Source organism: Kogia breviceps, chromosome 8, assembly GCF_026419965.1.
Source record: "Kogia breviceps isolate mKogBre1 chromosome 8, mKogBre1 haplotype 1, whole genome shotgun sequence".
Lineage (NCBI taxonomy): Eukaryota > Metazoa > Chordata > Mammalia > Artiodactyla > Physeteridae > Kogia > Kogia breviceps.
Window position 1 is genome coordinate 50,601,492 of NC_081317.1, and position 18,710 is coordinate 50,620,201.

The following is an 18,710-nucleotide window of genomic DNA, read 5'->3' on the forward strand; positions in this document are numbered from 1 at the left end:
GAAATCCTTCTGAACAAAGGCTGAACCCAGGACCATTTCATATTTGGGGGTCCTATCCATAAGGGTACAAGTTAAAGCCACCTTGGATTCTTGTGTCCTGTTTATACAGGGGTGGGTAGTGTCTCTAAACTATTTTAGCACATCTGCATATCTTGAATACCTTTGATTTTACCAATGAGACCCCATTTCTAACTCTCATTACACTAATTAACAATAAGTAGCTTAAGGAACAAAAACCCATTTTGACATTCATTGTACTAATTAGCAGAGAAATGGTTGTTGATTTAGATATGGATAGTAGATAGTCTTGTAACTAGTCACTTTTGGAGGTTGGTCCTTGTGTTTTGCTAGTTAATTATTCCTGGATTGTATGTGCATTCAGGATAGTGAGTTATATGACCACTCCTAGAATTAAAGCTACTGGCACATAAATAACATCACACTGATTCATGACAAATTAAAAAAATTTTTAATTGTGGTAAAATATATATATATATAACATAAAGTTTACCATTTTAACCATTTTAAGTGTATAGCTCCATGGCATTAAGTATATTCACAGTGTTGTGCAGCTATCACCACTATTTGTAGAACCAGTTCATCATTCCAAACAGAAACTCTGTACCCATTAAACAGTAACTCCCCACCCTGTTTCCCTCAAGCCATTGGCAACCACCATTGTACTTTTTGTCTCTATGAATTTGCCTATTCTGGGTACCTCATATAAGTAAAAAGTGAAATTGTATAGTATTTGTTATACCAAAGTACTTTATTTTTTATAAATTTATTTATTTTATTTACTTATATTTGGCTGTGTTGGGTCTTCGTTGCTGCGCATGGGCTCTCTCCAGTTGGGGTGAGCAGGAGCTGCTCTTCGCTGTGGTGCATGACCTTCTCGTTGCGGTGGCTTCTCTTGTTCCGGAGCACGGGCTCTAGGGTGCACGGGCTTCAGTAGTTGCAGCACGTGGGCTCAGTAGTTGTGGCTTGTGGGCTCTAGAGCACAGGCTCAGTAGTTGTGGCACACGGGCTTAGTTGCTCCGCAGCATGTGGGATCTTCCAGGACCGGTGCTCGAACCCGTGTCCCCTGCATTGGCAGGCGGATTCTTAACCACTGCGCCACCAGAGAAGCCCTACCAAAGTACTTTAAAAGTAAGTTATATATATATATATACACACACACACATATATATATATAAACTTTACTTCTAAAAAACTTTAAAAAATAATATATAGAATATTTATAACACATACATTGTATATATAGTAATTGTTTCAGGAGATACTAAATTTCTTTCTTTGGACCATGGGCTTTTCTGCGTGTTTTATTTCCTTTCATTTCAACTTGCCTTTAGGAATCAACCCCTCCCTTTGAAATAATTTCTTTGTTTTCAAACTTAGTTCTTGCCAGTTTCCCCATAAAAGGAATATCCAGCTAAAACAGTGAATTTGTGCAGTATTTAATCAGATTGCTCACTACTTGCAGGGACTTCATCTCGCCCCTTTGCTGTGGTCCAGCCTGGTTCAGGCTTGTTTTCTTCTTTTTGGAATTTGCCTGCAATCTCCATGGCATAACGGCAGGCCACCTGGAAGAAGAGGTAGTGGCACACACGGTAGATTCAGAAAAGAACTAAAGCAGCTTTGCTCTCCAGCAGTTTTCTCTGCCTTCACACTTTTCTTCTACTTCCTCTTCTCCCAGAGAGTCACAGCGTCCAGGGATGACCGCCTGTGGGGTGTCCTGGGACACAGGGCGATGGCTCCAGACTTCTTTCTCTTTATCTCACTTCATCCTCTTCTCCACTGAGAACCTGAAGAAAATCTTGGCAGAAAGCTGTTGCTCAGTAGAAGGAGCCAAAGAGGGAAAAATAGAAATTCTCTTCTATAGTTTTAGCTTTTCCTTCCATTATCCTTCCTTCCCCAGCACACCCATCCTATGCAATCCCACCTCCCTTAAAAAAAAAACAAACACACAATTAACCAACCACCACCACCACCACCACCAACAAAAAAACCTCAGCCCGGGACATTCCTTTTTAGACCACAGGAACAATTACTGTAGTAAAGAAAGGCTTAAGCATCTTCCTGCAGCAACTTTGGGAGACAGATGCTGATGTAGGTTGAATTTAGAAGTAGGTGGTGGCCTGTTTCTGCCTTTACATCATTTCAAATTCTATGCTACTGAGTAGAGCAGTCTTCCTTTAAAATTTTCGGTCTCATATCTTCGCCTCCTGCCTTCTCTGTTGGCATCTGCCAGATGCCTGCTGGCAACAGGAACATCATTCCACGCTTAGTTACTGTATTTATTTTCATTGCTGGCTATTGACAACTTAAGAGCAATTCCATGAGTTGAGACTTAGCAGAAAGGCTCCCCTGGTGGAGGCTTTAATAAAATAATATAAAAAGTTAATACTTTTTATAGTTTAAGGTCTTAATTCAGGCTTCATGCAGACTTCTCCGCGCTGCGTTCTTTGTGGCGAGCTACCAAAGACCTCTTATTGGGATAGGGAAGATGTTCCTCTGGAGCTGTAAGTTCTTGACTGGTATTAGTGGTGAAAGTGACTCAGGTTAGCAGCCTTTGTCTAACTAAGAATCTTGGCATGCTAGAGAATATCAGCCAGTGTTGGGTACTTGATTTAGGGTAGTGACTATCTGTTAAAGAGATCCTGAGTCACAACATACTCTGATAATGTAATTTCTTACATTATTGGCACCTTATTTTTAAGGTGTGGTAGAGGTGGAGGGAACTGGTCATAGTTTGCAGAGGGGGATGCAGAATGTTCTAAACTGGTGACTTTCTTTTGTTTTTGAGCTAGGAGTTAGAAGCAATGCTTTCTATATGCAGGGGGTGGTCTGGTCCACTAGTGATTTGTTGATTATTCCATTTGATGGTCAGTCTTTGAAGCAGTCTTTTATTTGATCAGAAATAAGAGAGGTATTTCTTTTCAGTTCGTATGGAGAAATTCATAAGACCCTTCATGGATGCAAGAGAAGATTGTCTCTCTGATTTCATAAGACCATTCCATATTGAGATATTCTTTTTCTTGGTGTACAGTTGGTGGGAGTATAGTTTCAGAATCCAAGAGACAGGTTCTCTCTGTCCTTGCCTTAGTATAGACAAGGGGCCAGTATGAGACCCAAGTAAAATCAATTAGGTATTTTCTCCCAAGACCTCAAGGAAGTGATGGAAGGATGAGATGGTGATGGTGACCCATCTCATCAGACTGTGTGTTTTAGATCTGAGATGATGGCTGTTCTTTTCACTACTTAGCCCACTGGAGCCTGGTTCCCAACCCCTATTGATTCTGAAAATTTCTGTGCCTCTTCCAATAAATTCCCTTTTGCTAGTTAGCTAGAGTCAGTTTATGTTACTTATAATATAGAACTCTAGTGAAACAATTCTTGCTTAATTCACATTTCTGTCTCTGTGTGTCAGAGTTTACTTTTCTACACACCCAAAAGTAAGCTTACTGATTTTTTTTTTTTTTTTTTTTTGGTTGACATCACATTGACCCATAAGAAAGTAACTTTTGAAATTGCTTAGAAGTCCCTGTTTTGAACTCACCGTCTTTCCACACAGGGCTGTCAAAGAAGGTGCAGGTTCCAGGCCTCACTCTCTAGATAACAGAAAGTTTTCCATTAGGAAGTTATTTGAATCTTAATGGGAGATTGAGCCCTTTTTTGCTCAGGTCATATTTCCAGTTAGTTGGATACCTTTCACACCTATATCATTCTAACCTGAACTTTTAGTTCTTTAACATACCATGTGTGTTCAGCTAGATTCTGTAAAGCATCTATGATGTGGAAGAAGTTAAGCTGCAGTCTAGAGTCATCATATACTCAGACATATTACTGCTTTGTAGGGATAAAGGTGTTGTGATTTTTATTTTTATTTTGGTTTGTTTGGAACAGCTTTTACCTCTGATGGAGTCTGAGGGTTGTTGTTTAAGGACTATCTTTCACTTCTAACAAAACAGTTACCCCTTTTTGTATGGTACGCTTTATTGCCAGTAACCCTCCAGGGTTTGCATCCTGACCATTTTCCCAGTGTCTGTAGGGTCACAGTTTTCTCTTCTTTGAACCTGTTATATTTGTCATAGCTGTAATAGATGAACTGCCCAAGCTGACTGCTTACTTGCCCTGAGACTTTTAGCTTTGAGGAAAACAAAAGCTATTGGTAAAGATGTCTTGTCTTTGTTTTGCGAGGTTTATACGTATGTGTATTTTATAAAGTCCCTTGGCTCTATCTTTCAAAGAGTTGACTCATTTGATTCACATTGTCATTGGTGGAGGAAAGTGAAGTTCTGATATAATTATGCAGAAGTCGTAGGTGCAATGAAGATAATTGATATTCTGTCCTAAATAACATCTTGTGACTGCTCCCCCATTTCATTATGTTTTGTGGTCACTACTTTCCTCCTTGAGTGAGATCACCAGTAGTAATGGCATTCTCTCTGGTCACTCAGCTGGTTAATCTTCAGAGATCAGTAATGTTTGGTGGCTCCTGCTGTTTATAGCAGCTGATGAGAGGCATATACCTTGTAGAAAAACAAGCTTGCTTGTGAATAACCTTCATTTATTCCCTCTGCTTACTTAGTCATCATTTAATTAAAACTATGGTTTCTAGCCATGTGGGGTCATAGGTATGCTTAGAGGCATTACATTTCTGTGTTCCATAGAGTCAATGGTATACATCCTCAGTATCAATTCTTTTTGAACAGTCTTCAGTTCTCTTTGAAAAGATCAAATTCTAGGGCTTCCCTGGTGGCGCAGTGGTTGAGAGTCCGCCGGCCGATGCAGGGGACGCGGGTTCGTGCCCCGGTCCGGGAAGATCCCACGTGCCGCGGAGCGGCTGGGCCCGTGAGCCATGGCCGCTGAGCCTGCGCGTCTGGAGCCTGTGCTCTGCAACGGGAGAGGCCACAGCAGTGAGAGGCCTGCGTACCACAAAAAAATAAAATAAAATAAAGAAAAGATCAAATTCTAGTTTTATCTTTATTTTTAGTATTTTTATTTCTAATCATTGATGCAGAATCTTAACTTTGTTTGAAATACGATCAATTTTACGTTCTTACCATGCAACCTGTTAAGATATTTATGTAAGCTTTAGAGGATTAGAATGGGATTTCTGTTCAAGTAGCTTTAAGTAAAAACACAGCATGGGGGTGGGAAGAAGGATGGCCTGGCTAAGATATTACCAGGTTTTATAGGAAATGATACAGAAAATCTTTGAATAACACCTTAATTAGGCTGTAGGTTCTACATTCAGAAAACAAAATCCTGTGGTGATTGTAAAAATCTCACTTAGCTCCTGGTCACTTGATTTGAATTTCCTTAGAAATTTTGCTTCACTTATTTTTTTATCCTAGATGAAAGTGATAGAAAATTAAAATGAAGGAACACCTTAGCTTTGTAAGGAATGATGGAATCAAAGACTTAGGCAGCAGTCAAGATTGGGAAGTAATTATGTTTTATGGTAAGATTTAAAATTTGGCCAAGGACAGTTATTTGATGAAATTTGGTAACTAATATAGTTATCACTCTGGTTAACCTTTAGGTTTTTTTTTTCTGGATATTCAACCAGAAGTCTTGAATTGCTAGGAAAGAGAAGAAATTATGGGTTAATTCCCATGTTTTAAGAGTGGAAGGACTATAATTAAGATGGCCAAGTAGCATAGAATACTTAATTGAATTTTTAAATTTTATGTTTAATGTAATCTTTCATATTCTGGAGGCTTATGAAAAATAATTTGCCCCTCTTCCTTGCTTCAAACGAGTGCTGTTTAGAACCAGTCAGTTTTTATCTGAATCTTAACTAAATCTCAGAGATGTCTGAGGTTTTTACACATACACAAGTCACAACTATAAGATGATAAAGCTTTTTAAACCATAATACAAGTTTTACTTCCTTTAGTTTTAGGTGTATGTTTTTTAGGGAGGAGCAGAGGATCAAGAACTCAAATAAAGTATAGAAGGCTTTTGGGTTAACGAATTGCAATTCAGAGTGTATATATATGTGTGGTTTCTTGCTAGGAAATATTCTTCCTTGAGGAAAGTAAGATTGGTAATTTAGGTATATAAGGAATACCTTAATAATGTTAGTGTTTATTAAGAGAACTAGAATAAGCATTATATTATATTTGGGAATAGGACTTAACTAGTAAGTGATCTGGCAGCATAGATAAGATTTTCAAGTTTTTCCCCAGATAAAGGAGATTAGTTTGTAATATATAACTATTTAGTGTTCTGTTGCTTTATAAAATAGCAAGTAAGAAATTGTCAGCAACAAAATAGGAAAACTCCTCGACACTAAAGGTTATTGCATACTAGAATGAACTAAAGACTAGTGTTTAGTGAAATCTTTATTTGAGTGATGTACTTGTAGTCGAATACCTAGTGTTTTGTATAGCATCCTCCTGAGTAGGATGCTCTTTAATGTGACTGATTCTAATGCATAGGTCTGAAATTATTTGTGAAACTTACTTGACAAGAGCAAGGTTGATTTTGTCACTGATGAGGTATCATTTAATGGATATAGGTCTGAGACTTAGCAGGAGGCCATAAACTCCTTGACCCCTTTTCTTTAGGGGACACTTGGTGGCAAAAAGATGAATTAGTATGAATGAGAGTTCTTTTGTTACTTGTCTTTGCCCTAATCTTGAAATGTGTTTGTAGAATTATGTAATATGACCGCTAAAACCTAGAAGCTCTGTCTGTAGAAGTTACTTTTCCGCATCCAGAGGGTCCTTAATACTAATCTGGTGCCATAAAAACACAGCACTTTCCCCAAGAATGAACCTCAGATATGAGAATAAGCAAGTAGTCCAGTAACTTTAGTAATAGCAGATGAAAGAAAACATTTTAAAAGTTCCTAAGTTGAATTAGATGAGATGCTCTTCTTGAATAAAATTTTTTACCTGCACCCTGCTTGTAGATTCGTGGGTACATGAGACAATAAAATGGTAATAAGTTAAAAAGATTATTTTCGTGTTTAGGTTTTTTCCTGTCTCACAGGGATAATGTATCCAGGAGTTAGCAGCAGTGGTCAGGTATACTAAGTTGTGGACTATATGATTTGAATATTTCATTTTTAATATACCTTTAGTCAGTGGTAAAAGACACACCTCTCTAGTTCCTTGTGATGGTTCATTTGCTGTGATGCTGATGTGGACAGTGCTGCATCACCTTTGTGTGCTGAATGATTGTCTAGGCTAAATCCTTTAAGCATTTGCTTTTTTGTCCTTGTGTTTTTGTGAATTTTTAATTTAGAGGATTACAGGACCTAATTCTTTCAACTTTTAAACTAGGTGATTATGGAAGAGATGCTTCTGTGTGATATGAATGTGGCAATTGCAAGAGCTAGCCCCTTTTATATTTCTGTTTAGAAGCCATCTGTTAATTGGTGGAGAAATTGCACTGGGGTCTCAGAGTGGTTTGCTGTAACATAGCTGTCCCTTAGCAAGAAACAAAGCGGATATTTATTTTTGTGAGGGCACCTCTTTGACTTAATTGTAGCCATGGCTCCCACCTGACTTGCAGCCTTTACCACTTTTACCGTGTCCTGCTCAGCTTCCTCTATAGATTTTGTTCCATTGGGATTCTTTCCTCTTTACTGCTTCAGAGAGGGCTTTTTTGAGGTCCTTGAAGCTGTATCTGCAGTATTTAAATAGGTTTCTTTTATAGTCAGCATTTATACCCTAACCTACCAAAACACAATTGGTCTGTTTGGGGATTTCTCCTAAGTATAAAAATCAGTGCTTTTGTGTGACTATTTTAAATTGAGGGGGAGGAAAAAAACCCTGCTCCTCACATCGTCTTGGAAATGTAACTGCCTTTCTTTATTAAATATAGACTAAACAAAATGTCCTGTACAGAGAGAAGGAAAATCGTATGTTATTTATACCTAAATCTTTGTGTAGATTGGGGACAATGGATTCCTCTGGAATTTTACTTCCTTTGTTGTTGCTAAAAATATCAGTAATTTCATTCTGGTCTGTCTTTTTAAAATAAAATGAACTAAAGTGGAGAGTTGTCCCCAGATGGAAGCCTTGTTACTTGTATGGAGGATACTTTATCAGTGATGCAGATAAGAAGGTGAAATGATATGTGCTTTTACTTTATTTGAAACTTTCTTTTCTTGATGATACAATGCTATCCAATGTCTCCTCTTTAAATGACCTGGCCTTCCTCCCTCCCCCTCTTTATTTTTTGACTTGGTATTACCATATTATATGTAAAGGACTTAGATATGTGTGTGAATTCAGAAGTCGTGTATAACTTCGTGTATAACTTCGTGATTGCTACACAAAATGTCAAAGTGAGGTTTGTTAACACTGCGCCCACTTAGGGTGGTTATTAACACTTTCACTCATAATAGCAGCTTAACTGGGAGTTGGGGAGCATTCAGGTACATATGTTTTTATAGCTTTGTAAAAGAGATCTCAGAAATCATAAGCCTTCCCTGGGGCCGTCATCTTGAGTGCTGCTCTTTGTTGGCTGGGGGTTATCTACACCCTGTTAGATTCATAGTGAATGAATATTTGAGAGGTCATTAGGTGGGTGGTTCTGTATTCATGTCAGGGTATTAACCTAAGGTTCTAAAGGTTCCTTGTGTCTTGTTAGCCTTACGAAGGTGAGACATTATCGCGCCAAGGAAATACAGATCCTCCTGGGGTTTGAGGGATTGCTTTCGATTCCAATCCTGGCCCTTAATCTGGAAGGCCCTCTGAAGGAAGAGTAGTTGTTCCGAAAGTTCAGTTTTGGGGGAAAAGGCCACTTGGACTAAGTTAATCAGGCTCATTTTCAGATACGAGTGTACTTGACAGGGGCTCAGAGAACTGTAGCATGAACAAAAGTTTTTGTGGAATAGGAGAATTAGGAATAGAAGGTTTGGGCTGGGATTTGTCCAAATGAGAAGTTTGCGATTTAGGGTTGGGGCGATTTGTAGGGACTTGTGAAAGATATGATGGGTTTTTATCCTCTCATTTTTGTCTTTTTAGAGATCTCTGGGGACTTTTTTGAAAGGGAATTGGGGTCAGATCCCCTTTCTGGGTTGTCATGACTTCTTCCCCAGGAGTCTCCTTGATGCTAGATCTGCATCTCCTTAGTGATTGTTCAAGCTGCCAAAGTTAACCTCCGACCTCCGTAGGTTTCTCTCGTGTGTTTCATCGTCACTTCCTGCTTGGTGCATCCTACACTGTGACCACTACAAGCCTTTACATGGGGTGCCCCTGTTCTTAAGATGGAGGGTCTGCTTCTTACCTCTGCACAGACCACTTGTTGTTCAATGTGCCTTTGGTCTAACCAACTCCTCTGTACTTCTCCACCAATTAGCTCTTCTCCATATGCCTGTTTCCACAGTTTCTCTGACAAGAATCTCCTAAATTTCACCTCCTAAAGCCTTCTCTTCAAGTTCATCCTGGTTAAGCTTTAAATGCCAGTGATTAAATATAGGTGTTCTGTGTTCATTAAGTGCCTGCATCTCTCTTGGTTATTGTCTTGCTTTAAATTTTTGAGCTAAGATCTTAGAGGGCAGAGACCATGTGGTACTGATCCCACCTGCTTTTCTACAGCTAGAAAACCATGCTATGCGTGTGAAAGCATTTCAATGCAATCTGCTGATGAGGGAAGTGTCTTGTGTGGGAGACGATTTTGGCAGTAGCAAACACGTTTGGCTTTAGCCGTAAGAATTGCTTTCTGAGCTTCTGGAAAAGGAGTATGTAAAGCAAGTCCTGTTTTAAATGAATATTTTTATAATGCGGAGATCTCTATGTGTTTTGTAGTGATGGATTTGTTTTGAGGGTTGAAGTGGTTTGTGTACCTGTGAGGTGATAAACATTTTCGTGTTTTTTTCTTTTAATACATAGTTTCTTGATGGATTGAGAAAGAATGGTGACGTTCCAGTCAATCAGTTACATGACAAAGAACAAGAAAAACAATGCAGGTGTATTGGTTGAAAAGTTGTGTACTTCGGATGCACAGGACTCTGACTCAAAATAATTCCCAAGCTTGGCCAAAGGCAGTGAAATGTATGCTGAAAAGACGGAGTTTGGATAAGTCAATTATGGTTTCGAAAACTACACTACCACTTACCAGCTACCTCTATGCCTTTGGATCAAGTTAGTTAATATCTCAGGACCTCCATGTTTTTACTGTAAAATGGGTTACAGAGAGCTTTGTTGTGAGAATTAAATATGTTGGCTGCATGTAATATAAGGCTCATAAGATGCTTGATAGCAGTCAGTAATTAGGTAGTGGTACTGTTTGCTTCCAGAGAGCTAGATAAAAGCATTTATGGGGCAGCAGGAACAGACTTCTCTCCCCGACTTACCGAGCTTTGCCTATTGGAAGGTTTTGGCTGGTGAACCTTTAACTTTGGAGTGAGTGAGAAACTTAAAAAAAAAAAACACAAAACCATTATGTGTTCAGGAAGAAAACTTACCCTCTGTAACAATTTTTTAAAATCATGTGGACCTGGTGGGATTTGCATGGTCTGACTAATGTTTCCCATTCTTCTGGACAAAACACCACACCATAGTGGTTGGCAAAACTCTTATACAGCTCAGAAAGGGCACTGGGCTAATTATAGTGTTTAGGGCCTTTACATTTTTTTCCTTGCAATATCTAAATTAAAATCTTACAAAGAGAGAAGCACATTAAGAAACTGTACTGCTTTTTGATGGACTGCTTACCGATTTCCGTGTGTGTGTAGATTGACACCAGCTGGTAGTGCAAGCAACAGCAGATGCCCTTTTTACTACTGCAGTTGTAAACTGGTTTCCCTCTTTACCACAGTAATATTTTGAGGAGTATAGTTCCCTGGCCCTCATCTCAAATGATATTTATTTGAACAACTCTACTGCTTTTTAAGTATGCACAAAATAAAGCAGATAATACAAGCCCCTTTTTGTTTTTTTTTGGCCACACCCTGCAGCTTGCAGGATCTTAGTTCCCCAGCCAGGGATTGAACCTGCACTCTCGGCAGTGAAAGTGCAGAGTCATAACCACTGGACTGCCAGGGAATTCCACACAAGCCCCATTTTGTGTGTGTATGGCAGGGGAAATCTGTATAGAGTTAATTATAAGTAACAAAGAAGTGAGACTACTGTAGCCAACTTAGATCTTTAATTGAGAGTTGATTTTGCCCTAGCTCAGTGTATGTTAATATCCTAACTTTTTTTGAACGGTAAGGTCTGACTTTCTGGCCAACTAACAGTTTTCTGGCTTTTGCTCTCACCATGGGGATAGCTCCAGTGTTTGAAGGTAGGCCTGCTGAGTTTTCTTTTAGAGCAACTACCTAAATCAGAGAGTAATGAGAACTGGTTTTTGGTTTTTTGTTTGTTTGTTTTTAAAAATGGTGTTGAGATGCTATAATATCTTATTCACTTTTTCTCAAGCTAGAGAACCTGGTCCAAGTTAAAGTCTTCTCCTAAGATGGGTGTACTAGAAGAAATAGTTTATTTTCCCACTTTAAATAAAGATCATTTTTCCTCATCTTCCTGGTCTCCGATGCAAGACATCTTAGTACCCATATGCACTATTTGAGAATTTAGAGGATTTAATATGCTGTTCTCAGAAGCCTAAGACTGAATTGTGTGGGAGTTCTTAATGTCTGAAATGGTGATGTATTAAGAACCCACAGTTTTGCCAACTTAAGCAAGGTCATGCTGCATTGCCAGCAGATTCATAATTACTGGGACTGGAACTATAGGAAAATGGAGCTCTACCAGTTGTATAATCGGAGGACAGATATGGCCATTAAAATTAACTCAGTAGGAAAATGCTCCGGTGCTTGAGGTCATTAACTGCTCCCTCTCGAATTAGGCTACTTAGGAAATATTTACCAAGTGATGACTATTTACAACTTTGATCTCAGCAGAAAAGTTACGATTTAAACTCTTCTATGTTATCTCGTATATCTGTAAAGTCATGAAAACCATTTTAAAATATTGGGCTCTTTAGTCTCAGGCCAGCTTTATTAGCAGTTGGGTAGAAGATGAGTCTTCTAGTGAGCCATCTGTTTTCTGTATTATGTGAGTGTCTAGGTTGAATTCTCCATCCTGGTGATAATCCCTGGTAATATCCTTTGGGAAGCTGGTAAAAATGCTCCAAGCTTTCAAGGGAGTCTGGCTTGGTCTGTAGTAATAGGATTTCACCAGTTCTCTGCCTCACAATTTGATCTTTCCCATCAGAGGGCGATGAGGAGGACCTGTTTAATTTGACCTGAGTTAGTTGAATATTTAAATGGAAGGACCTCCTGCATCTGGCATCTGAGGAGACTCAGGCTAAGTCAGGAATTAAAATTTGGAGAGACTGGAGAAGATTACATCCCTCTTCTGTTCTTCTAAGATTCTGTCAAAGCTTTCCCCTGATGTGTGGTACCCACATGGTTTTGTTACACATCAGATCTGTGATGTTGAGAAAGGTCCTTTGTAAAGTCTGGTGCATGTTGTTGTGGTGCCAGAGCTGCAGTGCACAGCCTGTCTCAACAGACACACAAAACCAGTGCCCAAGAACAGAAAGTCCATCTGAAGAAACAACACATTTGCAACTTCATTTTGTGTTTGGGGGAGGAGGGAAGAATGGTGTTAGATTGAGGGAAAGGGGTGGGTCTGTCTTTAAAAACAAAAATTGTCCCCCTTTGGAGTGAAAACTTGTTTTCCTAAATCAGATTATTTGTTTTTTTTGTTAAGGGATGCAGTTTTATACAGGGACCATGTTTAGAGATAGTATATCTTCCCAATTTGCTTTTTTGTTGTTGTTGTTAAATGTTACATTATTAAACCTCATCTTGCAAATAGTCTTGCTTGTCAGAGGGGACCATAGTGACCTGTTTCTGCTTACTGGGGGATTTAGAAAAGAGTCATGCTGCTTTTGTCCTTTTTATTTCATAAAGCATTACTATTGCTCTAAATAAAATAATAGATACACATCAATCAGCATAGTCACCTTTTATTGTTGATTCAACTACTAGGTTTTTACAGAATTCACTCTGCATTTTATTTGACTTGTACATGAATAGTCTCAGCAGACTTAATTATATTAGTGAAAAAGCACTTTCAACAAAATTATATGCTGACATCCCATAATTTATACTTAGAGATTTGTGAAACAGATTTATGTAAATCTATCAAATTACTCTAGGTGACATTATTTTTTTAAATTGACATTTTATTTAAATGGTATTTGTAGAAAATTTTCATGTGAAAAATTTTACATGAACTGTTTGAAAAAATGTATCTTACATCACTACTTTATAAAGACAGAATACTGTAACATTTGAGCATCTTGTCTCCTTTTGTTCTGTAACCATCTGGTATGATGTAGGGACATGGGGAGCATGTTTATAAGGGCATCTCTCTTCTAAACCGTAAGTTCCTGGAAGGCAGATGGCTGTTTCTTCGTTTGTTCATTCTTTTTTTATTAGCTTGTTCGTTCATTCATTGTTTCAATGGGCATATTAGTAATCTATGCTAGGGTCTTTTATATCAGGAGCTATGCTCAGCTTGCCTTTGCTCAACAGTCTAAGGGAGGCGACATCCAAATTGACTCAATACCCATACGTATTAAGATAAAGGTGTATAATATAAAGGCTGTGGGAGGACTAGGGAGGGGCACTGAACAGTGAGCATTGGGAGTGGGACAAATTGTGGCAGGAAATGGTCTCAGAGAAAGTCCTAAAGGATTTGTCAGGGCTAGCCAGTTGGAGATATGTCTTCCAGGCACAGGGAACAGATTATGCGTTTGAGGGTATGCGTATGTATAGGGGTAGTAGAAGTAAGCAAGAAGCTGATGATGACCTTGGAAACCAGAGTATGATTGGGATTTTCTTCTAGAAAGATAACCCAGACAATATTACAGTTGAGAATGACTGGTTTGGGAGTTAACAGGGGTCTAGGGAAGGGATAATGGGTTAGGATATTGTAGCAATAATCCAAATTAGAATAATACATGAGGACCTGTGCTAATGCCGAGGGGCTGGGGCTGGGGCTGGGGGCAGATTTAGCTGGTATAACAGACGGGATGTGATACCCCTGTGGTAGAACTTGCACTGAAATGAATCTGCTTGCACAGCTTCCCTAGTAAACTATGAGCTACTTCCTTGAAGTGTTGGATCAAACGTTACTTTCAGGGTGGGGCCTGCTCTCACCACTATATTTAGGTCAGCAGCCCTGACCCTGCACTCCAAACTCTCCTCTCTCTGCTTTTTTTCTCCTTAGCCCTTAGTCTCTTGTAATATATACTGTAGAGCTTGTTCTTTTGTTTCCTTCTACCAGAATGTAAGTTTTATGAAGAGGAACTTTTTGTCTCTTTGCTTATCCTCAGGGATTAGCAAAAAGTAGATTTTCTATAATCATTGAACAAATGAATGCTGAATGTTGGTGAGAAATATGTAGGATGACTTTTTTAAAAAAATTTATTTTATTTATCTATTTTTGCCTGCGTTGGGTCTTTGTTGCTGCGCGCCGGCTTTCTCTAGTTGCGGTGAGCGGGGGCTACTCTTCTCTGTGGTGCGCTGGCTTCTCATTGCGGTGGCTTCTCTTGTTGCAGAGCACAGGCTCTAGGCATAGTGGGCTTCAGTAGTTGTGACTCGCGGGCTCTAGAACGCAGGCTCGGTAGTTTTGGTGCACGGGCTTAGTTGCTCTGCAGCATGTGGGATCTTCCTGGACCAGGGCTTGAACCCGTGTCCCCTGCATTGGCAGGCAGATTCTAAACCACTGCGCCACCAGGGAAGCCCTAGGATGACTTTTAAATACAGAATTTTATTTTTCACAATTCCATGTTGAGAAGGGTCTCACTTAATATTGGTTGGATAAAATTAAATTTATGTACCAGGTTTGTAATCAAGAATTGTGGTGATCTATTGCTTTTACCTTTAAACCTGAGGGGGTAGCTTGATATTTAGAACATTGGTAGTCATGTGAAATAGAAAAGACTAAATAAAGTAACCTTTGAATTAAATGGGTCCAGAAGATTGTGTATTTTTAATTAAAATATGCAATTAAATTTGTAATTAAAGTATGCTATTAAAAGCAATGTAGGTGGCAAGGGAACGGCTGCTGCTTTGAATTATGCACCGTTAGGGATAAATTGGAGTTTACTGTGTTTCCCACTAGCACTTTGTCACTAAACAGATTTTCTTCCTGTTTTCCTCTTCCTGCTCTGACCCCCACGCAGCTCTCAGTGTGCCTCAGTCCCATTCAGAGGCCTTGGAGTGTTTCAGCTCTGTGCTTTAGATCACTTGACCATGGCTCTAAGCAGCCTGTTTATAACAGTTCTCCTTATGCCAACGAACAGTTTATAAGTAATTGTTCTGTCTCTTGTGAAGAAGTGATCCTTTTCTGTGGCATATATTTAGATTAAAAAGAAGGGTGCAAAACAGAAGACATTCACACAGACACTATCTACAGAATACCATGCGCGGAAGTGCGGTATTGACCAGGAGCTTTCAGCACCTTCTTTTGAAGGTCTTAGTCCTATGACTGTAGAGATAGCTTCCACCATTGTGAAGTTTTAGAATCCCAGCTGTGACTATTAGGACCAAGACTTAGATTAATGCTTACAAAGTCCCTAAGAGCATGGGACCACGGGTAGCTTGTGAGGATAGCTGGGGACGGGTAGCATTGACCTTATTCTTGATGTTCAGCTACCAGAGGAATTTTTTGTCTTCTAAAGACAGGATTTATTTGTCTTGAAGGCTTTTTTGGGTGAGCCTTAGCTTTGTCATTTTGTTCAGAAGTTTCTTTTGATCATGTTGGTTTCCATAATTGTTATACTTGGAATTTAAATGTAGAGCTTTATAGTTGTTTTTTTGTGTGTGTGGTACGCGAGCCTCTCACTGTTTTGGCCTCTCCACATTGCGGAGCACAGGCTCCAGACGCGCAGGCTCACGGGCCCAGCCGCTCCACGGCATGTGGGATCCTCCTGGACCAGGGTACGAACCCACGTCCCCTGCATTGGCAGGCGGACTCTCAACCACTGCGCCACCAGGAAAGCCAGCTTTATAGGTTTTTTAAAGAAGTGATTCTTGGTTTTAAGACTGTCAATATGCACATTCTAAATTCAGAATAACGTGAAAAATAGATTTGGAGGATATGGTTAAATGATGCTTGGTTTTCAAGCCTTCCTTGGTAGTTTATGACTGTTACTAGCTGATGCATACAAAAGTAGGAAAAAGTGGGTCCAGGCTAAATATTTTTTCTTGATGTTTGACTTGCTACTGTTTATATTTTTAAAAAATCTGTACTCATAATAACCTGAAACAGGCACTGTATAAATAAGGTGCCTTTACATTGTCATAGGAATGAATAACAGCATAGGAATTCATATATACTGAAATAGATATTTGCACAAGAAGTACTGCAATTTGAGACAGTAGGCAACTGTCTCAAAACAAGTTTTTGTGGTAGAGCTCTGTTAGAAAGTGTGTTTACATTATATTTCAGGCATATTGAAGGTGACCCAGGTTCAGATATAAACTAGTTGTGAATTGAGAGGAGAAGAACATAGCATTTGAGAGTCCTGGATTCAAGTCCTGACCACTACTTTCTACCTGTTTTTTCATTTGAGGAAGCTGATTGACCTTGCCCAGCTTCAGATACCATTTCTTCCTTACAGGGGAAGAATATGAGTATCTCATAAGATCAGTGTGAGGCTAAAATTAAACACCAGAACACCACACAGCTTAAAGATGAGAATGGGGAGAGTCTTGCCTATCTTTGTATCATTTGTGATGCCTCTATGTATTTTAAGCATCCAACACATATTTGCTGACTTGATTAACTCACTTTAAAATGAAAATCTGTGAAGTTACTAACTCCCTTGTAGTTCCAATGCCAACATGTTAATGCATCTACTACAGTGGATTTGGGAATGCAGCCGTTTAGCAGCAAATATCTCCTTTCATATTATTTTACTTAGGGTAGTAATAACATTTTGCTTACCTTAAATACTAATTGGCAGGTGTTGCTCTTCCTAATACTACCACTAAGCAAATTAGAAACTTTGTGGCAGAGAGCTCATCTAGGGATAAATATTGAGTTTACTCAATTTCCAATAGTTGAAATTTGGTTGACTCCTCATTAAAACTAGCAGTGGCTGCTTGAGGGGGTCAGGTCAAAGACCCATTCATTCAATGGCTAGACTATCTGATGGTGACATTGATGATAATACCTTTGGTTAAATTAATAACACCACTGCGCTTCTCATTCGTGCATTTAGCAAACTTCTTGAGTGCCTACAGTGTGCTAGGAGTAAGAGCTCAGAGGACAGGGCAAGAGACAGCTAAGCAGGTTAGGATTTTTTACTTTACCCAGTGACCCAACTCCAGCAGGCACTGTTCTGCTAGAGAGTGACCCGGTAAGCAGTAAACTGTTTCTCTGAAGTGGTGGATAACTTGAAGATTTTAGAAGAAAGACATCTACTGTTTTTTTTTTAATGCATCTGTAAAAAGGCAGTCTTCCTTGCAGAGTCACTTCACATGCCCAGACCATCAGCATCTGGCCCCTCTAAGAGCTCCCAGAAGCCTTATTTGCAGCCTCAGAGTATCTCTCACTATTAAAACTGTGATTCTCAGCCTTGGCTGCATGTGTTACAGTCACCAGGCTTTAAAAAACCTGGTATCAATGCTTCATAATAGACCAATTAAAAAAGAAAAATTTGGGGAAAGGGACTCAGGCATCAGTTTTTCTTTTTGCTCTCATTTTTGTTTTTTAAGCTCTGTAGATGATTCCGGTGTGTACCAAGGTTAAGAAAGGACTTTGATTAGAATTTGCCAAAATATAGGTGTGAGGGTGGTTGAGAGGGTAGGTAGGAGAAATGGACTCAATGCTAATACCATTGATAATTTGATTAATTTTGTTATAGAATAGCAGTGTGACAAAACCACCCAGTGTTCACTTTGCCTTTCCTTCCCCTGTTATACTGGTAGCATCTTTCTGGTTTAATTTAATTTAATTAATTTATTTTTTTGCGGTACGCGGGCCTCTCACTGCTGTGGCCTCTCCTGTTGAGGAGCACAGGCTCCGGACGTGCAGGCTCAGTGGCCATGGCTCACAGGCCTAGCTGCTCCGTGGCATGTGGGATCTTCCTGGACCAGGGCACGAACCCGTGTCCCCTGCATCGGCAGGTGGACTCAAAACCACTGCGCCACCAGGGAAGCCCCTAATTTTAAATGAATACATGTAAACTCCTTAACATTTAGTAGATATGTTGTTTTTCCTCACTTTATTTTTTGACTGGAGTGGTCTACCTCCATCAATAGTGAATGTTCTCCTCACTGCCTTAGCAACCTCACTGGGTAGGAACTATCCTCATTCTAGAAATAAGGAAGTTAATGACTCAGAGAGGTTAATTAGTTTCTTCAGAGTCACACAGCTGGTAAACAGCAGAGCCAGGATTAGAACTTCTGTGTGTTTATCTCCAAAGCCTGTATTATTTTCATCATAAACAGCTTCTTTGAGCAGATTTTTAAATGTTCAGCCTATTTGAATCCTCAGTGACAAAAGAACTGTGACACATTTCATAAGAGGGCACTGTGCATGCAGTAGACACATGATAAATGTCAAATTAGGAAGAAACTGAAGGCTTAAAATTGCAGATTTCACATGCAACTTTTAAAAAACAGCCTAGAGTAAAACACAATCTATATGAGTAGTGTGAGAAAAAAAAAATGAACTGAATTAGTTTTAGCTCTCTCCTAACTCCCTTTTTTAAAAACA

At 39.3% G+C, this 18,710-nt stretch overlaps 1 protein-coding gene across 22 annotated transcripts in view; it reads left to right on the forward strand.

Moving 5' to 3' along the window:
* ELAVL2 (ELAV like RNA binding protein 2) overlaps positions 1-18,710 on the forward strand; it is a 160,596-nt gene that overhangs the window by 99,901 nt on the left and 41,985 nt on the right. The gene's annotated exons all lie outside the window — the stretch shown is intronic.